The sequence below is a fragment of the Schistocerca nitens genome, chromosome 2 (genome assembly GCF_023898315.1).
Source record: "Schistocerca nitens isolate TAMUIC-IGC-003100 chromosome 2, iqSchNite1.1, whole genome shotgun sequence".
Lineage (NCBI taxonomy): Eukaryota > Metazoa > Arthropoda > Insecta > Orthoptera > Acrididae > Schistocerca > Schistocerca nitens.
The window spans coordinates 196855934-196877869 of NC_064615.1; the positions used below are offsets into that span (position 1 = coordinate 196855934).

The 21936-nt window shown below is 34.4% G+C and overlaps 1 protein-coding gene across 1 annotated transcript in view; it reads left to right on the top strand.

The window, feature by feature from the left end:
* Nucleotides 1–21936, top strand: part of LOC126234919 (glutamate receptor ionotropic, delta-1-like) — a 191641-nt gene that overhangs the window by 3396 nt on the left and 166309 nt on the right. The window lies entirely within an intron of this gene.

Below are 21936 nucleotides of genomic sequence, written 5' to 3' on the forward strand. Positions count from 1 at the left end.
TTTTCAGCCGTTCTGCGCATCCCTCCACCATTAACTGCTAGTAGCCAATAAGATTCATTCCCTTTCCGAGCGGTTAGCCGCGAGTTACAAACTATACTGCGAGAATCTCTCTCCCACGTGCTGCGCTATTGCCGTATTTTGCGACAATGCAGTTTCATTCGCAGAGTGACGAATTATCCAGTCAGGTGTCATTGTTACTTTCTTGTAACAGTATAGCTCTGAATGTGTATATGTAAACGTCTTAGTGTGATTTCAAGAGGAAAATGTCATGTGACAGCAATAAAAGTGAAGTTCCTCACAAGCAACTTTAATTAAATTGCGTGTCTGTTGAGTATCGTCTTAGTCGTGCGACTGATTTCGTGATTTTCTGTCAGAAAGATCACTGTATGTAGTGTACGACGGAAGATCATCGAGTAAAACAGAAGTGATATAAGTGATGTCTGGCGTTTGCAAGAAAGTGTTACAGGCGCTCCTCAGTTCCTGGTCTAATAAGCGATTTAGGAGACAATCCTGAGCAGCACTCTTAGACTGTTTGCAGATGATGCTGTGATTTACCGTCTTATAAAGTCATCAGAGATTAAAACAAATTAGAAAAGGGCTTAGACAAGATAACTGTATGGTGAGAAAAGCAGCAATTGACTCTAAAATAATGAAAAGTCTGGAGTCACCCACATGAGTACTAAAACGAATCTGCTAAATTCCATTTACAGGTAAAACGCACGATTCTAAAGGCTGTAAATTCAACTAAATACTTAGAGATTACAATTATGAATAACTTAAAATGCAACTAGGGAACGGCCTTGCCGCAGTGGATACACCGGTTCCTGTCAGATCACCGAAGGTAATTGCCAATTTTCGGGGTGCACTCAGCCTCGTGATGCCAACTGAGGAGCTACTCGACCGAATATTAACGGCTCCGGTCAAAGAAAACCATCATAACGATTGGGAGTGCGGTGTGCTGACCACACGCCCCACCTATCTGCATCCTCAGCTGAGGATGACACGGCGGTCGGATGGTCCCGATGGGCCACTTGTGGCCTGAAGACGGAGTGCTTTAAAAGGCAGCTATCACGTCGATAACGTTGTGTGGAAAGCAAACAAGGGAGTGCAATTTATTGGTAGAACACTTTGAAAATGCAACAGATCTACTAAAGAAACTACTTACACTATGCTTCTCCGCCTTCTTCTGGAGTATTACTGTCATGTGTGGGATCCACAGCAGATATAATTAATCAAAAAAATTCAAAGAAGGGCAGCTCGTTTTGTACTTTCGCAAAATAGGGAAGAGACAGCCACGGATATGATACGAGAATTGGGGTGGCAATCATCAAAACAAAGGCGTTTTTTGTTATGGCAGGATTTCCTCATGAAATTTCAGTCTCCAACTTTCTCAAAAAAAAAAAATGGCTCTGAGCACTGTGGGACTCAACTGCTGAGGTCATCAGTCCCCTAGAACGTAGAACTACTTAAACCTAACTAACCTAAGGACATCACACACATCCATGCCCGAGGCAGGATTCGAAACTGCGACAATAGCGGTCGCGCGGTTCCAGACTGTAGCGCCTAGAACCGCTAACTTTCTCCTCAGAGTTTGAAAATACTTTGTTGGCGCCCACGTACATAGGGAGGAATGTTCATCATAATAAAATAAGAGAAATTAGAACTCGCAAGGAAAGATAAAATCGTTCGTGTTTCCTGTGCGCTGTTCGAGAGGGGAATGCTAGAGAAATAGCTTGAAGGTGGTTGTATGAACGCTCTGCCAGGCACTTAATTGTGAATTGCAGAGTAATCATGTAGATCTAGATGCTTCACAAACAGTTGGGGAGGTTTGTGTCCCGCATTTATAGCCTCTTCAAATGTAATCTGAAACCGTTACTTCTATTTTTGACATTTTGACGACTCCAGAACGAACTGCAAAAGCAGGTGTCGGCAAGAGAACTGTGCAGAGAAAACAAAATTGTCGGAGCTGTACAAACCGTAGGAAAATTTGTTTTTGTGTCGCCTGAAAATCATCGAAAGCGCAAGAAACCTGTAACACAAATATATGGTTTTGACAACGACGTTTTAAAGCTCTCCGTGTTTGAAATGTATATAAGAAGACACTACCCAACATCACAAAACCTTGTTACAATTATGCCTGAGCAAATTGGCTTCAAGGGTAGCGCTTCGTCAATGTAAAGAATTTTAAAATATGTTGTTTTTAAACATGTTAAGAACAGAGTTTTTAATTGAAAAAAGTGACATAGAAGCAGCACGAAGCACATCTATTATAAAGATACACGATAGAAGAGGAGAAGGTAGTTCTACAGTGTATTACCTTTATGAAACAAGGGTGAATCAGAATCATTCCATGAATCCCTACTGAAAAAACGAGTGATGGTACTGGCGGTTTTAACGTTCTCTTAGGAAAAGATTCCCAGATACTTATTCTGCATACTGACTCTTCTTCTGATTTGGTTTCCTGAGAGTAAACTTGTATTTAGGTGGAGGAAAAACAGTAGAGACTACCGTTTGGAAATGAACACTGTGAAGTTCAAGAACAACTGTTCACTGAACAAATTTTACTATACCTAGCTTCGATGTCGGTCATTCAGCTGTTACAGAGAAATGACCAAGTTCGAGTACCAAGAGAGGGGATATACTCTGGCTGAAAAATAAAAATATTCTGGACAGTATAAGTCAGACTCTTGCTAAACTCCTTCAGCTCGTTAATTTACAAAAATTACGTGACAAAATGTACAAATTTGACTTTCTTGTATGTGTATGTGGTCACACAGTTATGCGGTTACCCACATATTACTGTCAGTATAATCCGGCAGAATTAATTTGCGTACAGGTTTCAAGCTATCTGGGAAAAAAACATTAAAGATAACAGACACTGAAAGGCTTGTGCATGAAACAATAGACAGCATCCCCCTTCAGCGTGGGCACATTGTGTGTGTCAAGCTCAAAAGTTTCAAAAACAAGACTTTCACAGGGAGGTAAAGATGAATAAAAGCATTGAACGTAATTTAGATTGAGATGATTTGGACATGGACTCAGATAGCAGATGGTATTGCAATGTAGACTTGAAACAAAGTAAAGTAATGACCTTTCTTAGTTTTAAAGACTCATGGTTTAAAAGCGTTTTTGTCAATGTATAAATTGCATACACTGTACATGAGAACTTCCTAGTTTTTATTGATTACGACTATGTAGCCTGTGAAGTATTCATACGTTAATGTTCAACACATTGCCCAAGGAAAATTTAAGATTTTCCCAGCCTGTTGTATTACTTGCGAGAATGTGGTTATATAAATTCGTCAAAAACTCCAGTATTTCAAGTAAACCCCTGTCATTTTCATGGCACGAATTAGAAAATGCCATAAAAGGAAAGGGAGGGTTCCCTGTAGAGATATCGGTGATTTTCGATGCTATAGGTCAGCATTCCGTCGAGTTATTCACAGAAGATGGTTAATTGTTAACTTGTTCAATGGTTCATAAATGTGTTCTCGCACTGTAGAGTCGAACGAATTAGTTTGAATGCCTGTTGACACCGAAAAATATGGTAATATGCTGACAATTTTTACGATAGTCTTTTGTGCTAGTGTTTGCCACCAATAACTCTTGTCTTAAAATGAACAGCAGTTAAACACACACACACACACACACACACACATGCACACTGATGTACTGGAAAGTGTATCTAGGAAGAGTTTCAAGATATAACTTCTTAGTAAAGTGTTTCATTTACAGTGAAAATTTTTCTGTGCAAATCAGGATTTCTTGATTATTTATTTTATTATATTTATTTTTTTGTTTATTTAATTATTTAATATAAATAATTTTGTTGGATTTTGTCTTAGTATATTTTATAAATTGATTTTTTAAAGTATAGTGTATTGGTAATGTAAATGTTTTATGAAATATTATTTTAAATTTTTTAAAGTAGATTTTACTTATTGTACCTTTTGTATCAGGGTTTATCAAAATTTTAGTATTTATTTTACTTGTCTCGATTTGGGTTGATTTATAAATAATATATAGTTAATGTATCATAATTATTATTAAATTATTTATAGAAATGAGAAGTTAATCGTTTCCTAAGATATCTTGTTTCTTAAGAACAAATTTAATTTTTTAAAGTTAATTGTTTTTATTTAATTTTTTAAGTATAAATATTAACTTATTTATTCTTTAAGGGATAAGCTTTGAAGTTAATAACCTATAATTTGTTTTAAAAACATAATAGTAAGCTTTAAACCAGCTATCTTTGGGATTACATTTTAGTTCATTATTTTATATTTTGATTTTATAAATATTTTAGGGTTTTTATAAAGATAATTGATTTCGTTTTAAAATTTTTGTGATAATGATAGAATTAGTATATTTATTTGTATACAATTTTTACCTTGTAAGCTTATTATAAGGAACTAGGCAAAATTGATTTCCGCCTGTTTATCAAAAACATGTCCTCTTGAAAATATTTTGAGGTCTGGCCTACTCACTGAGCGGATTTTTAAAGAGCCGCGTTATTTTGACCGTGCAAAGGTAGCATAATCATTAGTCTCTTAATTAGTGGCTGGGATGAATGGCTTGACGAGAAATCAACTGTCTCTTAATAAATTTTTGAATTTAACTTTAACTCAAAAGGCTTTAATTCTTCTTTAGGACAAGAAGACCCTAGAGAGCTTAACATTTTACTTTTATATAGTTCATTGTTTGTCTTTCTATATTTAATGATTATGTTTTGTTGGGGGTGACATGAAGAATAAATAAACTCTTCATTATTATATCATTGATTTATGTTTGTTGTTTTGATCGATAATTTATGATCATAAGATTAAGTTACCTTAGGGATAACAGCGTAATTGTTTTTGAGAGCTCATATCGACAAAGCAGATTGCGACTTCGATGTTGGATTAAGAAAAATTTTGGGTGCAGGAGCCCAGCGATTAGGTCTGTTCGACCTTTAAATTCTTACATGATCTGAGTTCAGACCGGCGTGAGCCAGGTCGGTTTTTATCCTAAGTCTATTATTCCATATTAGTACGAAAGGAATATTTTTTATTATATTGATTGATATTAATTAATTTACTATTTTGACAGATTAATGTGTTGAATTTAGAATTCATTTATGTAGATTTTTTCTATAAATACACTCCTGGAAATGGAAAAAAGAACACATTGACACCGGTGTGTCAGACCCACCATACTTGCTCCGAATACTGCGAGAGGACTGTACAAGCAATGATCACACGCACGGCACAGCGGACACACCAGGAACCGCGGTGTTGGCCGTCGAATGGTGCTAGCTGCGCAGCATTTGTGCACCGCCGCCGTCAGTGTCAGCCAGTTTGCCGTGGCATACGGAGCACCATCGCAGTCTTTAACACTGGTAGCATGCTGCGACAGCGTGGACGTGAACCGTATGTGCAGTTGACGGACTTTGAGCGAGGGCGTATAGTGGGCATGCGGGAGGCCGGGTGGACGTACCGCCGAATTGCTCAACACGTGGGGCGTGAGGTCTCCACAGTACATCGATGTTGTCGCCAGTGGTCGGCGGAAGGTGCACGTGCCCGTCGACCTGGGACCGGACCGCAGCGACGCACGGATGCACGCCAAGACCGTAGGATCCTACGCAGTGCCGTAGGGGACCGCACCGCCACTTCCCAGCAAATTAGGGACACTGTTGCTCCTGGGGTATCGGCGAGGACCATTCGCAACCGTCTCCATGAAGCTGGGCTACGGTCCCGCACACCGTTAGGCCGTCTTCCGCTCACGCCCCAACATCGTGCAGCCCGCCTCCAGTGGTGTCGCGACAGGCGTGAATGGAGGGACGAATGGAGACGTGTCGTCTTCAGCGATGAGAGTCGCTTCTGCCTTGGTGCCAATGATGGTCGTATGCGTGTTTGGCGCCGTGCAGGTGAGCGCCACAATCAGGACTGCATACGACCGAGGCACACAGGGCCAACACCCGGCATCATGGTGTGGGGAGCGATCTCCTACACTGGCCGTACACCACTGGTGATCGTCGAGGGGACAATGAATAGTGCACGGTACATCCAAACCGTCATCGAACCCATCGTTCTACCATTCCTAGACCGGCAAGGGAACTTGCTGTTCCAACAGGACAATGCACGTCCGCATGTATCCCGTGCCACCCAACGTGCTCTATAAGGTGTAGGTCAACTACCCTGGCCAGCAAGATCTCCGGATCTGTCCCCCATTGAGCATGTTTGGAACTGGATGAAGCGTCGTCTCACGCGGTCTACACGTCCAGCATGAACGCTGGTCCCACTGAGGCGCCAGGTGGAAATGGCATGGCAAGCCGTTCCACAGGACTACATCCAGCATCTCTACGATCGTCTCCATGGGAGAATAGCAGCCTGCATTGCTGCGAAAGGTGGATATACACTGTACTAGTGCCGACATTGTGCATGCTCTGTTGCCTGTGTCTATGTGCCTGTGGTTCTGTCAGTGTGATCATGTGATGTATCTGACCCCAGGAATGTGTCAATAAAGTTTCCCCTTCCTGGGACAATGAATTCACGGTGTTCTTATTTCAATTTCCAGGAGTGTAGTACTGATACTTTATGAGTTATTTTTGTTTATTTTAAATGTTCTTTTATTAGATATTTGTGTTTTTATTAGTGTTGCTTTTCTAACTTTATTGGAGCGTAAGATTTTAGGTTACATTCAGATTCGTAAGGGTCCAAATAAAGTAGGATTTGTAGGAATGCCACAACCCTTTAGTGATGCTATTAAGTTGATTCGTAAGGAGCGACCAATTCCTATTATATCTAATTATTTACTTTATTATTTTTCTCCTGTTTTTAATTTAATGATTTCTTTGGCTGTTTGAGTAATTGGCCCTTACTTAACTTATATATTTCTTTTTCTTATGAGTTTTTGTTTTTTTATGTTGCACTAGATTAGGTGTTCATACCATTATAATAGCTGGTTGATCTTCTAATTCAAATTATTCTTTATTACGTTCTTTTCGTTCTGTTGCTCAAACAATTTCATATGAAGTTAGTTTGGCTTTGAATTTATTATCTTTAATTATTTTAATTGGTGGTTTTAACATGTTTGATTTTATAAATTATCAGCTTTATTGTTGATTTATTATTATTTCTTTCCCTTTAGCTTTAGATTGTTTTGCTTCTTGTTTGGCCGAAACTAACCGTACTCCTTTTGATTTTGCTGAAGGTGAATCTGCGTTAGTTTCAGGCTTCACTATTGAATATGGTGCAAGTGGATTTACTTTAAGTTTTTTAGCTGGATATACTAGAATTGTTTTTATAAGAATATTATGATCTTTAATTTTTTAGGTGGTGATTTTTTTCTTTTATATTTTTTATTAAGCTTGCTATTATATCCTTTGGCTGTATTTGAGTTCTGGGTACTTTACCACTGTTCTGTTATGATAAATTAATATACTTGGCTTAATAAAGTTTTATACCTTTATCTTTGAATTTTTTTATTTTCTTTGTTGGTTTAAAGATTTTATTTATCTCATTTATTTAGTGAAATTTTTTAAGAAAAGTTAATAGAAGAGTTAAACTTCTACTTTTATGTTTTCAAAACATATGCTTTTCCTAAGCTAATTAACTTTTTATTCCTTAATTAACTTATCTCATACGTTTGCAACATCGACATTAATTAAGAAGTATGTAAAGTAGATAAGATTTGTCCTGTTATAATGTAAGGCTATTCAACTGGTCGTTTACCAATTCATCTTAATAAACATACAACAACTACTATGATTCAGAATAAAATCTGGTTAATAGGATGGAATTGGATACCTTCGAATGGTGTTTTATTATAAAATGGCATAACTACTAAGATTCTAATTGATAAGAATATTGCAATAACACCTCCTAACGTATTAGGAATTGACCGTAGAATTGCATATGCAAATAAGAAATATCATTCTGGTTGAATATGAACTGGTGTTAATAATGGATTAGCGGGTACAAAATTATCTGGATCTTGTAGGAGGTAAGGATAAATTAAACATAGTATAATTAATAATGATGTTATTAATACAAATGTAATAGAATCCTTGAAGGTAAAGTATGGATGAAATGGGAATTTTTCGATATCTCCGTTTAGTACCTAATGGGTTATTAGATCCTGTTTGGTGAAGAAAGAATAAATGAATTGCTTCCATAGCTGCAATAATAAATGGTAATACAAAATTAAATGTAATAAATCGATTTAATGTTGCATTATCAACAACAAATCCTCTCCACACTTATTGAACTAAATCTGTTCTTAAATATGGAATTGCTGATAATAAATTGGTAATTACTGTTGCACCTCAAAATGATATTTGACCTCAAGGTAAAATGTATCCTATAAATGCAGTTGCTATAATTAAGAATAGAATTACTGTACCAATTATTCAGGTTTATATATATATATATATATATATATATATATATATATATATATATATATATATATATATATATAAGATCCATAGTAAATTCCTCATCCTACATGCAATTAAATACAAATAAAAAATATAGATGCTCCATTTGCATGTAAAGTTCGAATAATTCTACCATTATTTAAGTCTTGGCAGATAAGTCCTACACTACTAAATGCCATTTCAATATTTCATGTATAATGTATAGCTAAAAATAGTCCAGTTACGATTTGAATTACCAAGCATAACCCTAGCAGGGACCCAGAATTTTATCAAAATGAAATATTTGTTGGTGCAGGTAAATCAACTAAAGAGTTGTTAATAATTTTAATTAAAGGATGTCTTAATCGTAAGGGTTTATTCATTAGTAAATTATCTTATTTTACGAATAGGCCCCTGGTTAATATTAGTGATTTTAACTACAGCTAATAGTGCTAAAAATAAATAAATAAATATTATTATTGTAATAATGAATGTTGGTCTGTTATATAATTTTTCTAAAGATATTGTTATTGCTTGGTAATTGATTGAATTATCAATATTTATAGTTTCAGTATCTTTGAAGAAGTATATAAATATTGTTATATCTAGGATAATTAATGTCGATATAATGAATACTCGCATTGTTAAGGTAATAATTATGGTAATTGATTTAGGTTGAAATATTTCATTTGATGCAATTCTTGTAATTTAAATAAATAGAACTAATATACCACCAAGAAACGTTAAAAATAAAATGTATGATAATCAATAGCTTTCCATGATTGTTCCTGGTATTGATCCAACTAAAAAAGTTTGTAGGATAATGAAAAGCATTATTGATATTGGGTGTCTTAATTTAATAAAGTTAATATTCATTACATTTGATAGTGATATAATTATTATTTTAATCATTTCAGGGTTTAGTTTATTTAAAATATCGGTTTTGGGGACCGATGATGGAAGTTTTTCCACCTCTGAAGTTTTAAAAAAGGGAGCTAGACTTATTTCCAGTTTACAAGACCGGTGTTTTTTTTAAACTATTAAAACTAATGTTTATATTCTCTATTTTTACTTCTTTATGGGTTTATTTTGCTGGTGTTTATGTTTTTTCTTCTAAATGTAAACATTTATTGATGATTCTTCTGAGATTAGAGTATATTGTTCTTTCTTTGCTTACATTAATTATTGTATTGCTTATTGAGTTTGATTATGATTTTTCTTTCCTGTTATGTTTTTAGTTATTTCTGTTTGTGAAGGTGCTTTATGTTTTTCTATTTTGGTTTCAATAATTCGGTCTCATGGTAAAGGTTTTTTTAATTCTTTTGGCTTATCTGTATGTTAAAGTATTTATTTATAACTATTTTTTTGATCCCTCTTTGTTTGCTGAATAATTGTTGGTGGTTGGTTCATTCTTTAATGTTTCTGTCGAGTTTTGTTTTTATGATTTGTGTTTATTCATATGCTAATTTGAATATAATTAGATATTAGTTTGGTATTGATTATTGTTCTTTTAGTTTGGTTTTGTTGAGTTTTTGAATTTGTTCTTTAATAATTACTGCTAGAGGTTCAGTTTATTTAAGTTCTTATCATTCTAATTTTTTTGTTTTCATGGTTTTAATTTTAATGATTATGCTTTAGTGTTCATTTGCTAGATTGAGTCTTCTTTCTCTTTATATTTTTTTTGAGGCTAGATTAGTTCCTACTTTACTTTTGATTTTGGTTTGAGGGTACCTGCCTGAATGTTTACAGGCTGGTATTTATTCAATTTTTTATACTTTGGTTGCTAGATTACCTTTATTGTTGGTTTTAGTTAAGGTTTATGATTTTTCGAACACTTTATATTTCCCTTTAGTGGTTGAGTTTGGTTCTTATTATTTTATGTTTTAGGTATTTATAATTTTGGCTTTTTTAGTTAAGATGCCAATATTTTTGATTCATTTATGGCTTCCTAAGGCTCATGTAGAGGCCCCTATTTCAGGTAGAATAATTCTTGCTCGAGTTTTATTGAAGTTATGAGGTTATGGTTATTAGTTAACAAGGGTATAATTAATTTGATACCTAGAATGGCTTTATGGTGATTCCTTTTAAGATCATCAAATATAGCTGCCCCTCCATCATTAAATTTGGTAGGTGAACTTAGATTATTAAATAGAATTCTGTCTTGATCTTCTTTTTTTTGCTTTAATTCTGTATCTTTTTTTAGAGCTGTTTATACTTTATATATATTCTTATTCTCAGCATGGGAATTATTATTCTGGGGTTTATACTTGTTCTCTTGGTTATTTTCGTGAATATCATCTTTTACTTTTGCATTGATTGCCTTTAAATATTTTTGTTTAAAGGGTATTTCTTTGTTTAAAGTGCTTAAGTATTTTAATTTAAAATATTGTTTTGTGGAATCAATGATATGAAGTTTTTCATCTTAGGCCATGAATTTATTTTTTATTTGCTCTTTTAGTTTTTTTTATTTTTATTTTCGCTATTTATTATTTAATAATTGATTATAGAGTTTTTGTTGAATGAGTAATTTTTAAATTGAATGGTTCTATGGTTGGTATAATTTAATTTTGGATTGAATGTCTCTTATTTGTATGTCTTTTGTTATATATATTTATGTGCACATGTTCAATAATTCATAATTTAAGGGATTCTCAGGATATTCGTTTTATAGGCTCAATTGTTAATTATATACCTTTAACTTCTGTTTGTTTTAATGTTTATAGTTTATCTTTCTGTGGTGTGCCTTTTTTGGCAGTGTTTTATTCAAAGGACTTTATTCTCGAGATGGTTTGTTTAGGATTGATTAATTGTTTAATCTTTTTTCTTTATTTTTTTTTCTACTGGTTTAACTGCTTATTATTCTTTTCGTTTATTTTATTATTCAATATCTGGGGATAATAATTTTTACTCTAGATTTTCTTTTGATGATAATGGTTATTATATTTCATTTGGTATGATTGGTTTATTATTTGTTGCTGTTTTTGGTGGTAGTCTTTTATCTTGATTAATTTTTCCTATTCCTCATTTAATTGCTTTACCTTATTATTTAAAGTTTTTGACTATTACAGTTGTTGTTTTAGGTGCTTATTTGGGTTATCTTATTTCTAAGTTTGATTTTTCTCATAATTTGTTTTCTTTAAGAATGCTTTCTTTTGTTAGATTTGCTGGTTCTATATGAGTTAAACCTTTTCTTTCAACTAAGTTTGTTAGATATGTTCCTTTAATGTTAGGTTATTATTCATCGAAATCATTTGATTATGGTTGAGGTGAGTTATTTGGTGGCCAAGGTTTATATAGATTATTTATTTATTTAATTGGATATATTCGAGGTTGATATGATTTTGATTTGAAGATTTATCTTTTAACTTTTATTTTTTGAATGTTTATTTTAGTAATGTTGTTTTTCGTGTACCTAAATAGTTTATAATTAGAGCGTGACACTGAAGAAGTTAAGGAAGTATTTTTAGTTTTAGGTATTTATAGATATAGATATATTATTTTTACAGTGAAAATTTAATGTTTTATTTAAACTAAATAAATTATAGAAATGTTAATGGAGTTTAACTGTTAACATAAAAAGTTAGCAGTTTTCATATTGGCTTTACATTTCCTTAATTGGAACTTTATAGTTCAATTATATTATTAACAGTAATACACCTCTTTTTGGCTTCAATTCATAAGAATAAGGGTATATTTATTTACCAATCTTCCAGGTCGAAACTGACTGCAATATTTCGCTTCTTATTCTATTTGAGGTTGATTGATTATATCAATTATATTTGAATGCAACCCAAATGTTATGGTTAACTACAGCCCTCTATTCTGCTCATTGCAAGGCTCCTTGATTTCATTCATGTTATAGTCCACCTAATAGGACTAGAATAAAAAAATATTTTTGATACTGTCCAGATTATAATGTCTGAAGTTTTGAAAATAATTACAACTGGAAGAATTAGTGCAATTTGTACATCAAAGATTAGAAAAATTACTGTGATTAGGAAGAATCGTAGGGAGAATGGTATTCATGCTGATCTTTTTGGATCAAACCCACATTCAAATGGGGATCTTGTTCTTGATCATTGATTAATTTCTTTGATAATGTTGTTGCAAGGACTATACCAATTATTGGAATAATAAATCTAATAAAAACTCTTGTAGATAAAATTAGGATTTTTTTCTTGATTTATATCAAGCTTTCTGATTGGAAGTTAAAAGTACTATTTATACTAGAAAAACAATTATCTACCTCATCAATAAGTAGAAATGTATAAGAATAATCATACTACATCTACGAAGTGTCAATATCATGCTGCTGCTTCAAATCCAAAGTGGTGTCCAGGTGAAAATTGATTTATTGAGTGTCGAAGTAGACATGTTGATCAGAAGATTGTTCCAATAATTACGTGAAGACCATGGAACCCTATTGCAACAAAGAATGTTGATCCATATACTGCATTTGCAATAGGGAATGGTGCTTCTCAATATTCATATGCTTGAAGTATTGTGAAATATAACCCTAATAATACTGTAAAAAATAATCCTTGTAATGCCTGAGTATGATTAGATTCAATTAGACTATGATGTGCTCCTGTTACGGTTACTCCTGAGGCTAAAAGAATAGCTCTATTAAGTAATGGAATTTGTATAGGATTAAAAGGTTGAATTCGTATTGGAGGTCATAATATTCCTAGCTCAATTGTTGGTGGTAGTCTTCTTCTAAAGAAGGCTCAGAAGAATGAAACAAAGAATAATACTTCTGATGCAATAAATAGGATTATTCCTCATCGTAATCCAATTGATAGAAATCCTGTATGTAGTCCTTGAAATGTTCCTTCTCGTACTACTTCTCGTCATCGTTGAATTATAGTTAATAAGGTAATTCCGAATTCAGTTATAAATAAGTTAATGTTAAATAGGTGAAATCATTTTGCTAATCCTGATACTAGGACTATTGCTCCAATTGCTCCTGTTAGTGGTCAAGGTCTATAGTCTACTAAGTGGAATGGGTGATTTGAGTGAGTTGTTAACATAGGTTTAATATACTTCTCTACAATATAAAGTTCTTAAAATTGAGGAAACATAAGCTTGAATTATGGCCACTGTTGATTCTAGAATTAATAGAAGTATTTGTCCAATAATTAGTAGTGAGATTCAGTTTATTGCTATAGACGGTCCTGTGTTTCCTAGTAAGGTTAGTAGTAAGTGTCCTGCAAGTTGTACTGCTAGTGTACCTGGTCGAATGACATTTCTAATTGTTTCAATTAATACTATAAATGATGTTAATGCAGGTGGTGTTCCTTGTGGAACAAGGTGTGTAAATATATGATTAGTATGATTAATTCATCCAAATAATATGAATCTTAATCATATAGGTAGTGCGATTGCAAATGTTAGTGCTAAATGTCTTGTTCTAGTAAAGATGTAAGGGAATAATCCTATAAAATTATTAAATAGTATTATAATAAAAATTGAGATAAATATGAATGTTGTTTCATTAAATGATTTTGGTCCTGGTAGTGTTTTAAATTCGTTGTGTAAGGTTAAGTTTAGTTTATTTCAGATAATATTAATTCATGATGGTGTAAGTCTGAACATTGATGGGATTAAATGATAAATTGAAGATGTTAGTTGATGGATCAAATGTTGAGAATAAATTTGTTATCATTTTCAATTTACGTTTTTTATCTCTATTGTTCTTCTTTCTGCTCTTTTAATAAGGTTAGGTTTAAATGAGAAAAAGTTTATTTGATTAAATAGGATTAAGGTAGCTGAAAATATAATGAATAGGGAGAATCATATGAGAGGAGATATTTGAGGGAGTTAGATTTAATTTCCCCGTCAGAAGTAGTCGTTAATTTACTATTGTTTGGTTTAAGAGACCATTACTTACTTTCAGTCATCTGATGTTTCAAGGTGTGCTAATTGTTTAGTTATTTTAGATTGACACTCTAATGTTATATCTTTTATCTATCTCCTTAGATTATCTAAGATAATCACTTGATAAATAAATTTACTGAAGTTCTTTCAATTACAATTGGTATAAATCTGTGGTTTGCTCCACAGATTTCTGAGCATTGTCTGAAGAATAATCCAGGTCGGTTTATTGTAAATGTTCCTTGATTTAGTCGACCTGGTGTTGCATCAATTTTAGCCCCTAGAGCAGGAACTGCTCATGAGTGAAGAACATCTGATGCTCTTGTTAATACTCATACTTCTGTATTTATTGGGAAAATTGTTCGGTTATCTACGTCTAGAAGTCGAAATACATCATTTGGTAGATTTTCTTCTGGTGTTATGTAAGTGTCGAATTCTACATCTATAAAGTCTGAATATTCGTATCTTCAGTATCATTGTCATCCAATGGTTTTGATTGTAATTATTGCATCTACTGAATCATCAAGTAAGTATAATTGTCATAATGATGGTAAAGCTATAAAAATTAGTGTAATTGTTGGTAATGATGTTCAGATTGTTTAAATTAAATGTCCATGAAGTATGTTTCGGTTTGTATAGACAATAAATAATATATAACTTAGCGCATAACCTACAATTACTGTAATTAATAATAATATGACCATAGTATGATCACAAAAGAATGATAGTTGCTCCATTAATGGTGAAGCTCCATCTTGAAAGAATAAATTTGGTCATGTTGCCATTTGAATATTGTTCTAATAAAAGGTCAAACCTTTATTTGTAGAGCTTAAATCTACTGCACTAATCTGCCATATTAGAATCTAGAGATTCATGGTAATTCTGAGTAACTGTGTTCTGCAGGTGGGTTATTTTGTAGTCATTCTGTTGATCTTCTTATATTAGCTCTAAATATAATTGCTCGGTTTGTGACCATTCTTTCTCATATGATTACAATGAATATGATAATTCCTACAATAGAAATTCTAGATCCAATTGTTGATACTACATTTCATTATGTATATGCGTCTGGGTAGTCTGAATATCGTCGTGGTATTCCTGCTAACCCTAAGAAGTGTTGAGGGAAGAATGTTAAGTTTACTCCAATAAATATAATTGTAAACTGGATTTTTAATCATGTATTGTTTATGGTTAATCCTGTAAATAGTGGGTTTCATGGAATAACACCTCCTATAATTGCAAATACTGCCCTTTAGATATGACATAGTGGAAGTGGGCTATTATGTAATATGTATCATGTAATACAATATCATGTGATGTATTTGCTAATACTAATCCTGTTAATCCACCAATTGTGAATAGGAAAATAAATCCTAGAGCTCATAATAATGGTGGATTAAACTTGAATTTAGTTCCATATAGTGTAGCTAGTCATCTGAATACCTTAATTCCTGTAGGTATGTCAATAATTATTGTTGCTGATGTGAAGTATGCCCGTGTGTCAACATCCATTCCTACTGTGAATATATGATATGCTCATACAATAAATCCTATTAATCCAATTGATAACATGGCGTAAATTATACCTAATGTTCCAAATGATTCAATGTTTCCTCTTTCTTGACATACAATGTGTGAAATAATACCAAATCCAGGTAGAATTATAATGTAAATTTCTGGGTGCCCAAAGAATCAGAATAGGTGTTGGTATAGAATTGGGTCCCCTCCTCCTGCAGGGTCAAAGAATGATGAATTTAGATTTCTATCTGTTAATAATGTGGTAATAGCTCCTGCTAAAACTGGAAGTGAAAGAAGGGGAAGAAGGGCTGTAATAGATACAGATCAAACAAATAATGGTGATTGATCTAAAGTTATACTTTGTGATCGTATATTAATTGCTGTTGTAATGAAGTTTACTGCACCAAGAATAGATGATACACCTGATAAGTGGAGTGAAAAAATAGCTAGATCTACAGATGCACCCCCGTGTGCAATAGCTCCTGCTAGAGGGGGGGGGGTAAACTGTTCATCCTGTACCAGCACCATTATCTACTATAGAAGATGCAAGAAGAAGGGTTAATGAAGGTGGTAGTAATCAAAAACTTATATTATTTATTCGTGGGAATGCTATATCTGGTGCACCAATTATTAATGGTACAACGCAATTACCAAATCCACCAATTATAATAGGTATTACTATAAACAAAATTATTGCAAATGCATGGGCTGTAATAATAACATTATAGATCTGGTCATCTCCAATTAGAGATCCTGGTTGACCAAGTTCAGCATGAATAAGTATTCTTATTGATGTTCCTACTATTCCTGCTCATGCTCCAAATAGAAAGTATATAGTACCAATGTCCTTATGGTTTGTTGAGAATAATCTTTTTTGCGGTAAGATGGCTGAATTTTAGGTGGTAGACTGTAAATCTACTTATGAGATATTTTCTCTCTTATCATATTTTGGTCTTATATTCAATTATAATTCTAGACTGCAATTCTAGAGGTGTAAATTTTTACTAAGGCCTAAAAGATTATTCTTTTAATTATAACTTTAAAGGTTATTAGTTTAATTAACTTAAGTCCTTAGTATAATGAGATTAAGGTTGATGTTGAAATCAATCCTATTGTTGAAATTATTATGGTTATAGGAAGAATAATTCTTGATTTTTGAGACTTTATCTTTATAGATCATGAATTTTCTGTGTATGACATAATTAAGGCTGAGAATCTAATATGTATGTATTAATAAAGTGTAATTGTAGTTAACACAACTATAATAGTTATGATAGTTGTCATGCTGTTTCCTATTAATGATTGTATTACAATTCATTTTGGTAGAAATCCATTAAATGGAGGTAAACCACCTATAGATAGGAGAGATAAGGATATTATGAATTTAATTTCAGTTTTTATATTTCTGGCTGAATAAATCTGGTTCATGAAGAATAGATTTATATGATTGAATAATGGAACCATGATTATCGTTAGTAGTGAATAAATAATAAAGTATAGTTCTCAGATGTTTTCTCTGACTGTTAGGGATCTAATTATTCACCCTAAATGTCTAATTGAAGAATATACTAGAAGTTGGCGTAGAGATGTTTGATTTAAACCTCCTATTGCTCCAATAATGATTCTTAAAATGATAATGGTTCAAATGAAAGTTCTTAGTTGAATACAATATGATAATACCATTATTGGAGCAATTTTTTGTCATGTTATTAATGTTAGACAGTTATTTCATCTCAAAGCTCCTATTACTTCTGGAAATCAGAAATAAAAAGGTTCAGCTCCAACCTTTAATAATAATCTAGATCTGATTATTATTGATGGAATAAATTCTGTTTCCCACCCTATTGGATACTTTATTTGAATCTAGAAAATTGAAAATAATAGTATTGTTGATGCTATTGCTTGGACAATAAAATATTTAATTGATGCCTCATTTATAATTATATTTTTATTTCTTGTTAGAAGTGGAATAAATGAAAGTAAGTTGATCTCAAGTCCTATTCAAACTCCAAATCAGAAATTTGATGAAATGGACAGGATCGTTCCTATCATTAATGTTGATAGGAAGAGAAGTTTTGTAGAGTTGTTGGTCATTAAAAAGGAGAGGATTGATACCTCTATAAATGGGGTATGAATCCATTAGATTGTTTAGCTTACCTTTTTAGATTAAGGTGTCTGATGCATGTTAGTTTTTGATACTAAAGGAGGTAGTTTAATTCTATCTTATGTAATTTGTTTAATGAAGGTAATTGTTATTTACTTAATTTACCCTATCAAGGTAACCCTTTAATCAGGCACTTCATTTATTTAATATACAAATTAAAAGTTTTTTTTGAAATTGGGTTGTGTATTATTTTGATTATTTTGAATTAATTTGTCTCAATTGGGTTATTTTTTGTTTAATATATATATATAATAAATAATTTATATTAATATATTACATTTAATTACATTTGAATACTTACAAGTTTATTTTATTATTATTAAGCTATTATTTTAATACAGTTATTTACCGAGGATTATAGTGCGCATTATACACATTTAAAAAATTATATACAGTAACAGCAGTTGTCAAACAAATGTAATGATTTTGGTTTGATTTTGAGGTTTATTTTGTTATGTATTACATTTTTCGTCGTACTACAGTCAAAATAGCAATAAATGGTAATTATTGCAACATTTACTATGATTTGTCATTAGACAATCGTCGTTTTGAGAAAAATTGTTCTCCACCTCTCGCCTTCCGACATCACACAGACAATTGCTGTGGAGCAGTGGACACAACCTCAAGAGTCACAAGTGAATTTGTCTCATGTAGATGAATGATCGAAATCGGTTTAGAATGTATTATTCCCTCGTAGATTTGAATGTATAATACAATGTCTATCTATATCTGGATCCTGCTCCAGCTACTGCCGAGTCTGGGTGCTGACGAGTTCTCTCCATTTGGCTCGGTCCTCCCACCACTTTTCTTCCTCCACTTGCTGCCAGGTCACACCTCTTCTTTCCACTGATATTCTCCCTCCCATTTTCCACCGTGTTCTTGGGCGCCCTCTAGGTCTTTTTTCCATCCATCTTTAGTTCTTCCATAATTTTGGGGAGTCTCTGCCCATGCATCCTCTTAACATGCCCACATCATCTGAATCTCCTTTTTTTCAATTTCTTCTCTCATACTTTCTTGTTTAAGCTCCTTTCTAATCTCTACATTCTTTACTCTGTCCATTGTTGTTTTTCCCTCAACTGCTCTGAGAAATTTCATTTCCCCTGCTTGCAGTCTGCTCCAGTCGCTTTCTGTCATTGTCCATGTTTCTCCACCATAGGTGACAATAGGGAGCTAATAATTCTTATACATAAGAAGTATGATGTACCGAAGGCAATGAACATGACTGTTGTCCGTAGCAACACAGTTCGGCAAAACGGTTTGCCTGCTCTCTGCTGTCAGGCATGCACAGACCTCATCCCCCCCCCATGCATCCCCATCGCTCCGCCTCTATGCGCGGAAGCGCCGTCCTACGTAAAGCGTGCTATAGTCGAATAAAAGGTCAATGATGTTGTTGATCGCTCGTTGCGATAATCAGGCCATCCAGAATTACGGTGTGAACAGGTCCTTATGATCGCATCTGGGCCAGCGATGCCTCAACGCCGCCGCTAAACTATGCTGCCGCGTTCTACTGCCATGTGCTAGCACTGCACAGTTATCTCTCCTGCTCATCCTAAAATACATCTTTCATTTCTTCAATTTGTGCACGTGTATGGTTTTTCTTCATTGATCGTGCTTTGTCTAGCGGTCCAGTAGTATAACCCCCGTGGGATACAGGGGCCGATGGACAGCGACCAATTTTCGTCCAAAGCGCTGGGCGAGTTCATTCGTTTGTTCAGGAGGGGACGCCGCCTGTTTTCCACCTTTCGGCCGCTCAGCGATGATAGAATCGAGGCACATGCCATGCAGTCATTCTCAAACGATTTCACAGAAACTATTCAGTAGAAAAATTCAGTTTTGCTTTACTTATAGCTTTGTATGTCAGGTTCATGATGATGTGCTCATTGTTTCGTTAATGGTCGTAGTTACTGTTATATTTACATGCAAGTAAGACACTGGGCGAAATTCGAGAAAGTGTGCAATGAAAAATAGAGGTCGCTATGATTTTGCGTTTGGTGCATATTACATAGTATGTTGTTGGATATGAAATTCAACTAACATATTGAATCTTTCGTTAGACCTGGGTAGAGGTAAAACTCGAGAAAATTGATCTGCTGTATCGCATTCATTTGCGATCGCGCCGCGCCAGCGATAAGACAGTGTGAAATATCCACAACATTTCTCATATTTCATAAACTGTTTCAGATATCGGAATGGGATTTTGGCAAATTACAGCCTACAAAGAGGAGAGCATTTGTGATGTGATGCTACAGACGAATGCTGAAAGTTAGATGGACTGATAAGGTAAGGAATGAAGAGGTTCTGCGCAGAATCAGACAACACTGACAAGGAGAAGGGACAGGATGATAAGAAATCTGTTAAGACATGAGGGAATTACTTCCATGGTACCTGAGGGAGCTATAGAGGGAAGAAACTGTAGAGAAAGACAGAGATTGGATTACATCCATCAAGTAATTGAGTGCATAGGTTGCAACTGCTACTTTGAGATGAAGAGGTTGGCAAAGGAAAGGAATTCATAGTGGACCCCTTCAAACTAGTCAGAAGACTGATGATTAAAAAAAATTAACGTCAGATATTGAGCTGGCCGGTGTGGCCAAACGGTTCTAGGCGCTTCAGTCTGCAACCGCGCGACCGCTACGGTCGGAGGTTCGAATCCTGCCTCGGGCATGGATGTATGTGATGTCCTTAGGTTAGTTAGGTTTAAGTAGTTTGTAAGACGTCGTGGTCTCCTGACCTTCATTGCTTACATATTCTGCTCTCAAAATCATATTCCACACATCAAGACGCTTCATTCGAACCCAAACTCGATTAAATAAAGTCAATGTTGTATGAATTCATGTAAACTATATGCAAATAACTAATAAATCGCAAATGTGCACCGAGATTGAAATACTCGAGGCTGGCGTACACACACACATTCAAGACACGACGGTCGCATGGACTTTTAGTTCGGGAGACGCAAACCGCACACCGGGGGGCCGGTCCCTTCAGAGGACGACTCAGTGACCGCCCATAGAGCAGACAGCGTTTTACAGGGAGATAGCAAACGCCAAACGCTGATGCTACAGATTTCCGGATTGGTCGCCTTAAACGAAACGTCATTCTCCTGTTTTAGAAGAGCAATGCTGATTGGCAAATGATACTTCTGACACCTTGAGCTGAAGGAGTAATGGAAGAGACCGAAAGATATACCCCTTCATGTCTGGCGTGGAGAGGAGCTATTCCGTTGTCACTCTTGGAGCGAGAACACATAACGAGAGCTTGTGCGCTCATACGTGTACTCAAAGAGCGAGGAACAAGTCTCTCCTCAGTACTTCACTGGGAGAGCACCTCTGTCGAGAGCGAATCAGAGTGCAACTCTATATAGAGTCCTTGCTATTAAGCATTGTTCACTGTGTTGTCCGCCACACGTATTGTGCGGTGTGAAAGGACAGAGTTATAGTTAAATGCCTACGAGCGAATTTTTGAGTGGCATCGTGGTGGACTGGTTATCTGACCGGTGTACCACGCCAATAGTTATACTAGAGGCGAATAGGAGTCCTTGACTTCATCAAGGTGTAGGGAGATTTTGATCGGTGAAGGTCAATCCAGATAGAACGCGAGTTATCTTATTTGTCAGCAGCGAGCGGCGCAGACAGCAGTCATCACAGCTTACGGCATTGTGCGCTACAGCTCTTGCAAGCCCCATATTTCCTCCACAACAGTACAGTTCACTGCATTTCATACGCGACAGCCTCGACTGTACCTAGCAACATTCTAACGGATAATTATTCAATTTGAGTGGGCGCAGCTCTCAGCCATTCTGCCAAGTCAATACCAATCTTAAACTTAGTATAGAAATTTCATTAGCGAATCCTATCCTTAAGAGGTAACTTCACATTCCGAAAAGCACCCGGAAATAACTTGGTCAATTCATAACTAAAACTGCCATTGTGATTTCTCAGAACTTTTGCAAAATAAATAATAATTTTCGTTAGTTTCATGT